We start from the raw sequence: 10,501 nt of genomic DNA, 5'->3' as shown, positions 1-10,501 counted from the left end.
GCTTTGACTGGGAATTGAACCTGGGACTTTCACATGCCAGGCTGATGCTCTACTGCTGAGCCAACCAGCCAAGGCCTTAGATTGGCTTCTTTTATTTAATAATATGCATTTAAGATTCCTCCATGGCCCTAGCCAGTTAGCTCAGTTGGTTTGTCCTGTTGCGGGTATGATCCCCTGTTAGAATACATGTGAGAAGCTACCAGCAACCAATAAATGCATGACTGAGTGGAACAACAAATGAATGTTTCCCTTCCTCCTCCCGTTTCTCTCTCTTCCTCTGTAAAAATTAATCAATAAATAAAACCCTGGCCCAGGCTGGATAGCTTGGTTGGTTGGAGCATTGTTCTGAAGTACTGAGGTTGCCAGTTTGATCCCTGGTCAGGGCACATACAGGAACAGATCAATGTTTCCTGTCTCTCTTCCTTCCTCTCTCAAGAAAACCAATAAATAAATATTTAAAAAACAAAACAAAAACCTTGGCCGAATAGGTGGTTGGCTGTAGTGTTTTCCTGGCGGAAACGTTGCCAGTTTGATTCCCTGGTCACAGCACATACAGGAGCAGGTTGATGTTCCTGTCTCTCTCTCCCTGCCTCTCTCAAAAACAAAAACAAAAACAAAACACAAGGATTCTTCCATGTCTTTTCATTGCTTGTTAGCTCATTTCTTATTAGCGCTGAATAATATTTCATTGTCTGTGTGTACCAGTTTATTAATTTACTCACCTATTGAAGGACATCTTGGTTGCTTCCAAGCTTTGGCAACTATGAGTAAATCCGTTACAAACATCCATGTGGAGGTTTTAGTGTGGACTTAAGTTTTCAACACCTTTGGGTAAATAGCAAGGAACATAATTGCTGGATCATGTGATAAGAGTACGTTTAGTTTAAGAAAACACTAAACTGTCTTTCAAAGTGGTTGTAACATTTTGCATTCCCACTAGCAATAAATGAGAGTTTCTTTCGCTGCACATCCTTGCCAGCATTTGGTGTTGTCAGTGTTCCAGATTTTGGCCATTTAATAGATGTATATTAGTATCTCATCATTTTTTCAAAAAAAGAAAAATGTAGGGATTAACATACTCTTTTAATTTGTTTATAAATATTTTTAAGGTTTAAAAGTGTTTGAAGTTCATAATTCCTATTAGGAAAACATTACATGAATGAATACCCTAATGTCAAAACCACTGTTACAGCTGCATTTAGGGTAGAGGGTTAAGGATTCTCTTCAAAGCACCTCAGCTTTCTTCTGAGATCAGAAGAACACTGGCTTATATTCTTGCAACATCCATCCGGTGATGTAAGTTGCTTTTCCTTCAACAAAGGCTTTATTATTCACATGGGAATTAAGCTTGACTTTCGAATTTGGCTGACAGTTTAGTGATGAGATTCATAAGCTTTGGGCTGCTCTGATAGTTTGACATATTTTCCAGGTTCTGGGCTATATCCTGGAAGGTCACCTAACTTCTGGATTTTTTGGCTGAAAGAACCTCTAAGAATTTTGTTGATCCTAGGCATTACTGCCAGACCAGGCACACCCCCTCCCATTCCAGGCATGCCCCAGCAAAGCCACCTGGAAAAGAGTCACACTGAGCTCCTAATTGTGGTCTGGCTTTCTCCTCCCTCTGATCTCTCTCATGTTTCTACGGAACCTTCTTAACCCTTTTCATTCTTTCTTTGATCTCTTGCTCTTCCCTTTTTCCCTTTTTCTGATCTTCAATTTTCGGTGCCCTTGGTTGAACTTCTTTTAGCATTGCACTAGCATCTAGGTCATAATCCAGTTTACACTTAGGGGCTGCTTCTTCCCAATGGCCCAGAAGTCTGTGCACTTTTCCTTGCCACTTGTTAGGCTGAGCTGAATCAGCATTTGTTTCAGTAGCTATGCCAGTCTCAGATGGCAGCACTTGGCTCCTATAATTTCACAAAGACACTGGGTCTCTTGGGATTTAGAATGGCCAAGTGAGGATTCAGCTTGATGGTCAACAAACTCATGGCTTTCTGTGGTTCACCATCATTTTGGGCGTCAATGACAGACACTTTTTCTTTTAAATCATCATTTGTCTGATCTCTCCTTGGTTATCTGTACATTTTCATCTCATTTCTTGAGGGGTATTAGTGTCTGGTTCAATCATACTTTCATTATCAACTTCAAGTTCACTTTCCTCACTTGCTGGTTCCTCTGTTCTTATGTTTTCCTCTGCCTTCTTACAATGTTGTTTTTTCTTGATATTCTGATTTAGTTTTATGGGTAGCAGGTGGTTCTTTGCCCCCCCCCCACCAATCTCCATCTACTCCCTAAGGAAATGTTATTTACCCATTGTACAGAATGCTTAGATCTTACTTACACATTTTCATGTAGGCCCAAAGTGGGTAGGGTGGGGTGTTCCATGGTCAGAAAACTGTGGGAGCAGCAAACTTGGCTGAGGCTGTGACCCAATTCCAAGGAAGCTAAGTAGAAGAAAGGGTGGCTGCCTCAAGGCAGAACCTCATCATTGTTTTAATTTGCCTTTCTCTGATGACATAGGATGTGGAGCATTTTTTTTCTTTTTTCTTTTTTAAAATAAGATGTGTTTATTCCAGTGAGAATTTCTTTTCCTTTTTTTGTGGCAGAGACAGAGTCAGAGACAGGGACAGAGAGGGACAGACAGACAGGAAGGGAGAGAGATGAGAAACATCAATTCTTTGTTGTGGCTCCTTAGCTGTTCATTGATTGATTTCTCATATGTGCCTTGATGGGGGGGGCAGACTGAGTGACCCCTTGCTCAAGCCAACAACCTTGGGTCCAAGCTGGTGAGCTTTGCTCAAACCAGATGAACCTGCTCTCAAGCTGGCAACCTTAGGATCTGGAACCTGAATTCTACACATCCAAGTCTGATGCTCTATCCACTGCACCACCGCCTGGTGTGGAGCATCTTTTCATATGCTTATTTGCCATCTGTATATCTTTGGTGAGGTGTCTTTTAAGCTCTTTGGCCCATTTTTTTTTAAATTGGAGTTGCTTGTTTTCCTACTGGATTTTGACAATTTGTGTATCTTAGATAAAAATTCTTTATTTGGTACACCTTTTACAAATATTTTCTCCCCATCTGTGGCTTGTCTTCTCATTCTCTTGACATTGTCTTTTGTAGAGCAGAAGCTTTTAATATTAGTGAAGTCCAGCTTATTAACTATTTCAAGGATTATGCCTTTCTTGTATCTAAAAGTCATTGCCATACCCAAGGTCATCTAGGTTTTATTCTATGTTATCTTCAAAGAATTTTATAGTTTTGTGTTTACATTTAGGTTGATGCTCCATTTAGAGTTGATTTTTGTGAGGGGTGTAAAGTCTGTGTTTATTTTTATTTATTTAGTTTATTTATATTTTTCAATTATAGTTGACACTCAATATTAGTTTATATTAGTTTCAGGTGTGCCACTTTAAAATTTATGAAGTAACCTCTTCCTGATAATTCAAGTGCCCACCTAGCACCATACATAGTTATTACAATATTGACTAGGTTTGTGTTTAGATTCATTTTTTATAAGTGGATATTCAGTTGTTCCAGAAGCATTTGTCCAGAGACTGATTTTGCTCTATTGTACTGCCTTTACTCCTTTGTCAAAGATCAGTTGATTATATATATTTACCTGGGTCTACTTCTGGACTCTCTATTTCAGTTCATATCTATTTGTCTATTCTCTCACTGTTTTGATTACAGTGGCTTAGTAAGGTAGCATCAGTCCTCTAACTCTGTTCTTTTCATTCAATATTTTGTTGGCTCCTTCAATATGTTGTATGGGTTTATTGCCTCTCCATATGAACTTTAGAATCAGTATGTAATTTTCACAAAATAATTTGCTGTGATCTTGATTTGGATTGCATTGAATCTATAGTTCAAGTTGGAAAGAATTAACATCTTGACAAAATTAAGTCTTTTTATTCTTGAATATGGAATGTCTCTCAATTATTTAGTTCTTTGATTTTTCTCATCAGAGTTTTATAGTTTTCCTCATCTAGATCTTATATATATTTTGTTAGATTTATAACTAAGTTTGCGATTTGGGGGGATGCTCATTTAAATGGTGCTGTTTTTAATTTTAAATTCCATTTGTTGCTGATGTATAGGAAAGCACTTGACATATATATTAACCTTGTATTCTGAAACCTTGCTATAATTGTTTATTAGTTTCAGGTTTTCTTTGGTTGCATTCCTTCAGATTTTTTTTACATATACAATTATGCCTTCTGTGAACAAAGCAACATCACATCCTTTTATCCCCCTACCTACCTCAATACATAGCTCTAAACTATGTGAAAATTTGCTTATATAACCACAATGTCATAATACCCAACTAAGTTACCCAGTAATCCTTAGAAGATTAATACTGACACTATTTTCAGATTTTCCTGATTATCTTTAAAAAATCTATTTTTACATCTGGTCACAATGTCTCTTAATTCTTCTTTAATCTAGAACAACCTATCTTCCCTTTTTCGTTATTTAAAAATTTTTAAAATTATTGATTTAAAGAAAGAGAGAAAAGTGGGATGAGAGTGTGAGAAAGATATATTGATTAGGATTTTTTTTGCTTGCTTTTTTTTTTGTTTATTTTTGTTTTTTAGTGAGAGGAGACAGATTCCCTCGTACACCCTGACCAGTATTTACCTGGCAAGCCCAGTAGGAGGTGATGCTTTGCCCATCTGGAGCACTTGCTCAGTTGCAACCAGAGTCATTTTTTAGTGCCTGAGGTGGAGGCAGTGGAGTCATCCTCAGTGCCCGGGCTAACTCTCTCTAATCAAACCATTGCCACAGAGGGGAGGAGAAGAGAGAGCCTGAGAGAGAGAAACAAGAGGTGGAAAAGTGGAGAAGCAGATGGGCACTTCTCCTGTGTGCCCTGACCGAGAATCAAACCCAGGACATCCACATGCTAGGTCAACACTTTACCACTGAGCCAACCAGCCAGGGCCAAAACATTGATTTGTTGTTCCACTTGTTTTTGCATTCATGGGTTGATAATTGTATGTGCCCTGACTGGGAATTGAACCTGCAAACTTGGCATATCAGGACAACATTCTGACCAGCTGAACTATCAGGCCAAGGTCCCTTTTTAATTCTTTATGTCATTGACTTGTTGAAGAAACATGGTTATTTGCTCTGTAGAGAATATCCTACATTCTGACTTTGTCTCTGCATTTTAATTCAACTTGTTCCTCTATAAACCATATTTCCTGTAAATGGATGTTGGCTCTAAAGGCAGATTAAATGCTTACTTCTTTTTTTTGTCAATAGTATATTTTTAATATTTTTTAAAAAGGTAGGTAACGAGATGACGTCAGAGTAATGGCGGGGTAGGAAGCGATACCGATAAATCTCCCCCAAAACTCAACAAGATCTTCAACCAGAAACAGAAAAACCTATACTTGGAGCTTCCAGATGCTTCGCAATACACCCAAAGGTATGATTGAGTGAAAAATTGGCTAAATATATAACCAAACCCCGAAGGAAAAAGGGAGTAAGAAATGTTCCGCCTTCCTCACTAACCTAAACAGGGCGGCTTTCTCTGGTAACTGTGAATATAGAAACTGAGGCGGGCAAAGGGGGTGAATAGATCCAGGCCACCGCGGCACAAACGGCCGAACCAGGCTGTGGCACACAGATCCAAGCCGAGGAAAATCTGATCCTGTGGCAACCCGGGCAATACAAGCTAACACTCGCGCCAAACCCAAACAAAGAAAGACAAGCAGAGCGGCCATTTTACCCGGTCTCCTGGTCGGTGCACAGTTAGTGGGCGAGAATTTCTTCCTAGGCCCCGAGAGTGGGTGCCCGTGTTGCCCCACAGAGAGGCAGGGTCAGAGGCCTTTCTGTGGGCCGAGGACAGAGTCTCTGGGCAGCCCCAGCACCCTGGGAAAGCCACGCACGGGAGGGAGTGAGAACTACTTCCAACGGTGGAGATTTTCCGTGCTGGTGAGGGTTTCACTCAGAGGGAACCGCGGCCGGCCTCATATCCTGGTGTGCGCGCGCAGATAAGGAGTGAGCGATTCCTCCGAGTGCCTCCGCAGTGCGCGCCCGTGTTATCGCAGAGAGGGGCAGAGTCAGGGGCCTTTGTGTGGGCCAAAGCAGAATCTCGAGCCGCCCCAGCGCCTTGCAAAAGCCGCGCACGGGGACGGAGCGAGACTCAATTCCAACGCTGCAACTTTTCCCTGCGGTTGGGGGTTTCACTCAGAGCGTGAGACTGCTGGCTGGATATCCTGGTCGCAGACAGTGAGTGAGAGTTTCCTCCAAGCGCCCCCCAGAAGTGGGCGCCCGCTTGTGTTACCGGACAGAGTGGCAGAGCCAGTGGTCTTTGAGTGGGCGGAAAGCCCGCCTGATTATGCTAGCAGCTCTGACTGACTGAGCCTTACCCAGAGCCCTGTGCTGAGTGGAAATAGAGTGGGGAGTTGCCAGCTCTTTGAGCCTCTTACTATCCAGGCAGAGGCAGCAGCAACCCCATAGCTGGATTATCAGGCTACTAATTGAGGAAGGAAAGACTAGGAGAAAGGCTCCAGGAACACGGACTCTCTCACTGTCGGAGCCTATAAATGCTAATGAGCCTCGACTCCCACGAGACTAAAGCACAATACATGACATTGCCATAGAGACTTATCAACTGCAAGCCTCTACCTGAGCGTGCCAAAGGGGCAGAACCCGGGGTACAGAGTCACCGACCAGGAAGAGGGAGAGAAAAGAAAAAGCAAGAAGATAACCTCTCAAAATCAAGAATAATCTGCAGACTTTATAACCTATCACATTTTATTATATTTGTTCGTTTGTTTCTCTTATCTTCATTCTTGATACTTTTTTTTCTTCCTCCAATTTGGCCGATTAACTCTCTACTGGTCTTACTCTCTCCTCTCCTTGAACTACACTACCCATAAGTGTTACATCTCCCATTATCTTTTCTCTTCTCTTCCTTTCTCTCTATGAGGGTTGCACTCCAAAACCCTTAACTCTCTCTCTCTCTCCTTTCTTTTTTCTTCTTTTAGTGGTTCCCTCTTTTTTTTCTCTCTCTCTCTTTCTTTTCTCCCTCTATATTAGTTTCTTCCTTTCTCCTTTACATCTCCTCTCATTCAAACCTCAATAACAAACAAATTATCTTATCTGGGACTCAAACCTATGTTTGTGGCATTTTGGGGGGTTTTTACTTCACCTTTTTAACTCACTAGCAGTGCTCCCATCCCTGGCTCTCCATATTATCTAGTTCTTGTTCCACTAAATACAATAGTAAGTTTTTAATTTGTCCCCCCATTTTTCCATTTTCCTCTTATTCCTCTCATCATAACTCTTAGACAACCAACACCTAAAAGCAAATCATTTTATTCTTGACCCAAATTTTTTCCTTATTTGCTTTTTGTGGGTCCATACGCTCTTTTTTTTTTTCTTTTTTCCTTTTTTTTTTCTTTTTTTCTTTTTTGCCCCTTTATTACTTTTCCCCAATTCAGGCCCTCCATCACAGGCATTGTTTGTTATAACTCACAGTCCACCACAAGATTTTCTCAAGAAAGAGGGGAGAGGAGAGGAGAGGAAAAAAGGAGGGGGGGAATAATTTCCTATTTTAAAAAATTTTTATTTTATTTTATTTTTCTTTATTTCATTATTAATTTTTTTTTAAAAAAACAACTCTTTTCGATTTTTTATTTTTTTTATTTTTTTTAACTTTTTATTCTTTATTAAATCTCATTAATACTATCAACAAAACCACCCTCAGATGCCATTAAGGAAGAGAAAATCGAATATCATGGATACAAAAGAAAGAGAGGTAACACAGCTAGATGAGGAAAAATCTATGGAGAAAAAATTTAATATATTGGAAACCTTGGAGCTAAATGACAGAGAATTCAAGATAGAAATCCTAAAAATCCTCCGAGATATACAAGAAAACACAGAAAGGCAATATAGGGAGCTCAGAAAACAACTCAATGAACACAAAGAATATATGTCCAAGGAAATTGAAACTATAAAAACAAATCAAACAGAGATGAAAAACTCAATTCACGAGCTGAAAAACGAAGTAACAAGCTTAGCTAATAGAACAGGTCAGATAGAAGAGAGGATTAGTGAAATAGAAGACAAGCAACTTGAGGCACAACAGAGAGAAGAAGAAAGAGACTCAAAAATTAAAAAAAATGAGATAGCCCTACAAGAATTATCTGACTCCATCAAAAAGAATAACATAAGAATAATAGGTATATCAGAGGGAGAAGAGAGAGAAAATGGAATGGAGAACATACTCAAACAAATAATAGATGAGAACTTCCCAAGCCTGTGGAAAGAACTAAAGCCTCAAGTTCAAGAAGCAAACAGAACTCCAAGTTTTCTTAACCCCAACAAACCTACTCCAAGGCATATCATAATGAAATTGACACAAACCAACAGCAAAGAAAAAATTCTCAAGGCAGCCAGGGAAAAGAAGAATACAACATATAAAGGAAGGCCCATTAGATTATCATCAGATTTCTCAGCAGAAACTCTACAAGCTAGAAGAGAGTGGACCCCAATATTTAAAGTCCTGAAAGAGAGGAACTTTCAGCCACGAATACTATACCCATCAAAGCTATCCTTCAAATACGAAGGAGAAATAAAAACATTCACAGATACAGAAAAGATGAGGGAATTTATCATCAGAAAACCCCCACTCCAGGAATTACTAAAGGGGGTTCTCCAATCAGATACAAAGAACAAGAAAAAACAGAGCCACAAGTAAAAGCTCCAAGAAGAACACAATAAAACCAAATTTAAACTGTGACAACAACAAAAAGAAAGAGGGGGAGAAGATGGAGATTAACAGTAGCAAAGGACGATGGAGTGCAAAAGTACTCACAAAATAGTTCGCTACAATGAACAGGGTAGGGACCCTTTTCATTACTCAAAGGTAACCACCATTGAAAAAACCACCACAGAAGCACATGAGATAAAAAAGATAGCAACAGAGGAAAGATGTATGGAATACAACCAAATAAAAACAAAAGATAGAAAAACAAAAGAGAAGGATCAAACAAGACACAAAACTAACAGAAAGCAAGATATAAAATGGCAATAGGGAACTCACAAGTATCAATAATTACACTAAATGTAAATGGATTAAACTCACCAATAAAAAGGCACAGAGTAGCAGAATGGATTAAAAAAGAAAATCCAACTGTATGCTGCCTACAGGAAACTCATCTAAGTAACAAGGATAAAAACAAATTCAAAGTGAAAGGCTGGAAAACAATACTCCAAGCAAATAACATCCAAAAAAAAGCAGGTGTAGCAATACTCATATCGGATAATGCTGACTACAAGACAGGAAAAGTACTCAGAGACAAAAATGGCCATTTCATAATGGCTAAGGGGACACTGAATCAAGAAGACATAACAATTCTTAATATATATGCACCAAACCAAGGAGCACCAAAATATATAAGACAGCTACTTATTGATCTTAAAACAAAAACTGACAAAAATACAATCATACTTGGAGACCTCAATACACCGCTGACGGCTCTAGATCGGTCATCCAAACAGAGAATCAACAAAGACATAGTGGCCTTAAACAAAACACTAGAGCACCTGGATATGATAGACATCTACAGGACATTTCATCCCAAAGTGACTGAGTATACATTTTTCTCCAGTGTACATGGATCATTCTCAAGAATTGACCATATGTTGGGCCACAAAAACAACATCAGCAAATTCAGAAAAATTGAAGTTGTACCAAGCATATTTTCTGATCATAAAGCCTTGAAACTAGAATTCAACTGCAAAAAAGAGGAAAAAAATCCCACAAAAATGTGGAAACTAAACAACATACTTTTAAAAAATGAATGGGTCAAAGAAGAAATAAGTGCAGAGATCAAAAGATATATACAGACTAATGAAAATGACAATACGACATATCAGAATCTATGGGATGCAGCAAAAGCAGTGATAAGAGGGAAGTTCATATCGCTTCAGGCATATATGAACAAACAAGAGAGAGCCCAAGTGAACCACTTAACTTCACACCTTAAGGAACTAGAAAAAGAAGAACAAAGACAACCCAAAACCAGGCGAAGAAAGGAGATAATAAAAATCAGAGCAGAAATAAATGAATTAGAGAACAGAAAAACTATAGAAAAAATTAATAGAACAAGGAGCTGGTTCTTTGAAAAGATCAACAAAATTGACAAACCCTTGGCAAGACTTACCAAGGAAAAAAGAGAAAGAACTCATATAAACAAAATCCAAAATGAAAGAGGAGAAATCACCACGGACAATGTAGATATACAAAGAATTATTGTAGAATACTATGAAAAACTTTATGCCACTAAATTCAACAACCTAGAAGAAATGGATAAATTCCTAGAAAAATACAACCTTCCTAGACTGAGTCAAGAAGAAGCAGAAAGCCTAAACAGACCTATCAGTAGAGAAGAAATAGAAAAAACCATTAAAAACCTCCCCAAAAATAAAAGTCCAGGCCCTGATGGCTATACCAGCGAATTTTATCAAACATTCAAAGAA

General features: G+C 39.0%; 1 pseudogene; it reads right to left on the bottom strand.

Moving 5' to 3' along the window:
• Nucleotides 1–1,342: 1,342 nt before the first annotated feature.
• LOC136315575 (hsc70-interacting protein-like) lies at nt 1,343–7,376 on the bottom strand (annotated as a pseudogene).
• Nucleotides 7,377–10,501: the final 3,125 nt, after the last annotated feature.

The sequence above is a fragment of the Saccopteryx bilineata genome, chromosome 11 (genome assembly GCF_036850765.1).
Source record: "Saccopteryx bilineata isolate mSacBil1 chromosome 11, mSacBil1_pri_phased_curated, whole genome shotgun sequence".
Classification (NCBI taxonomy): domain Eukaryota; kingdom Metazoa; phylum Chordata; class Mammalia; order Chiroptera; family Emballonuridae; genus Saccopteryx; species Saccopteryx bilineata.
This window is presented reverse-complemented; position numbering and strand designations above follow the sequence as displayed.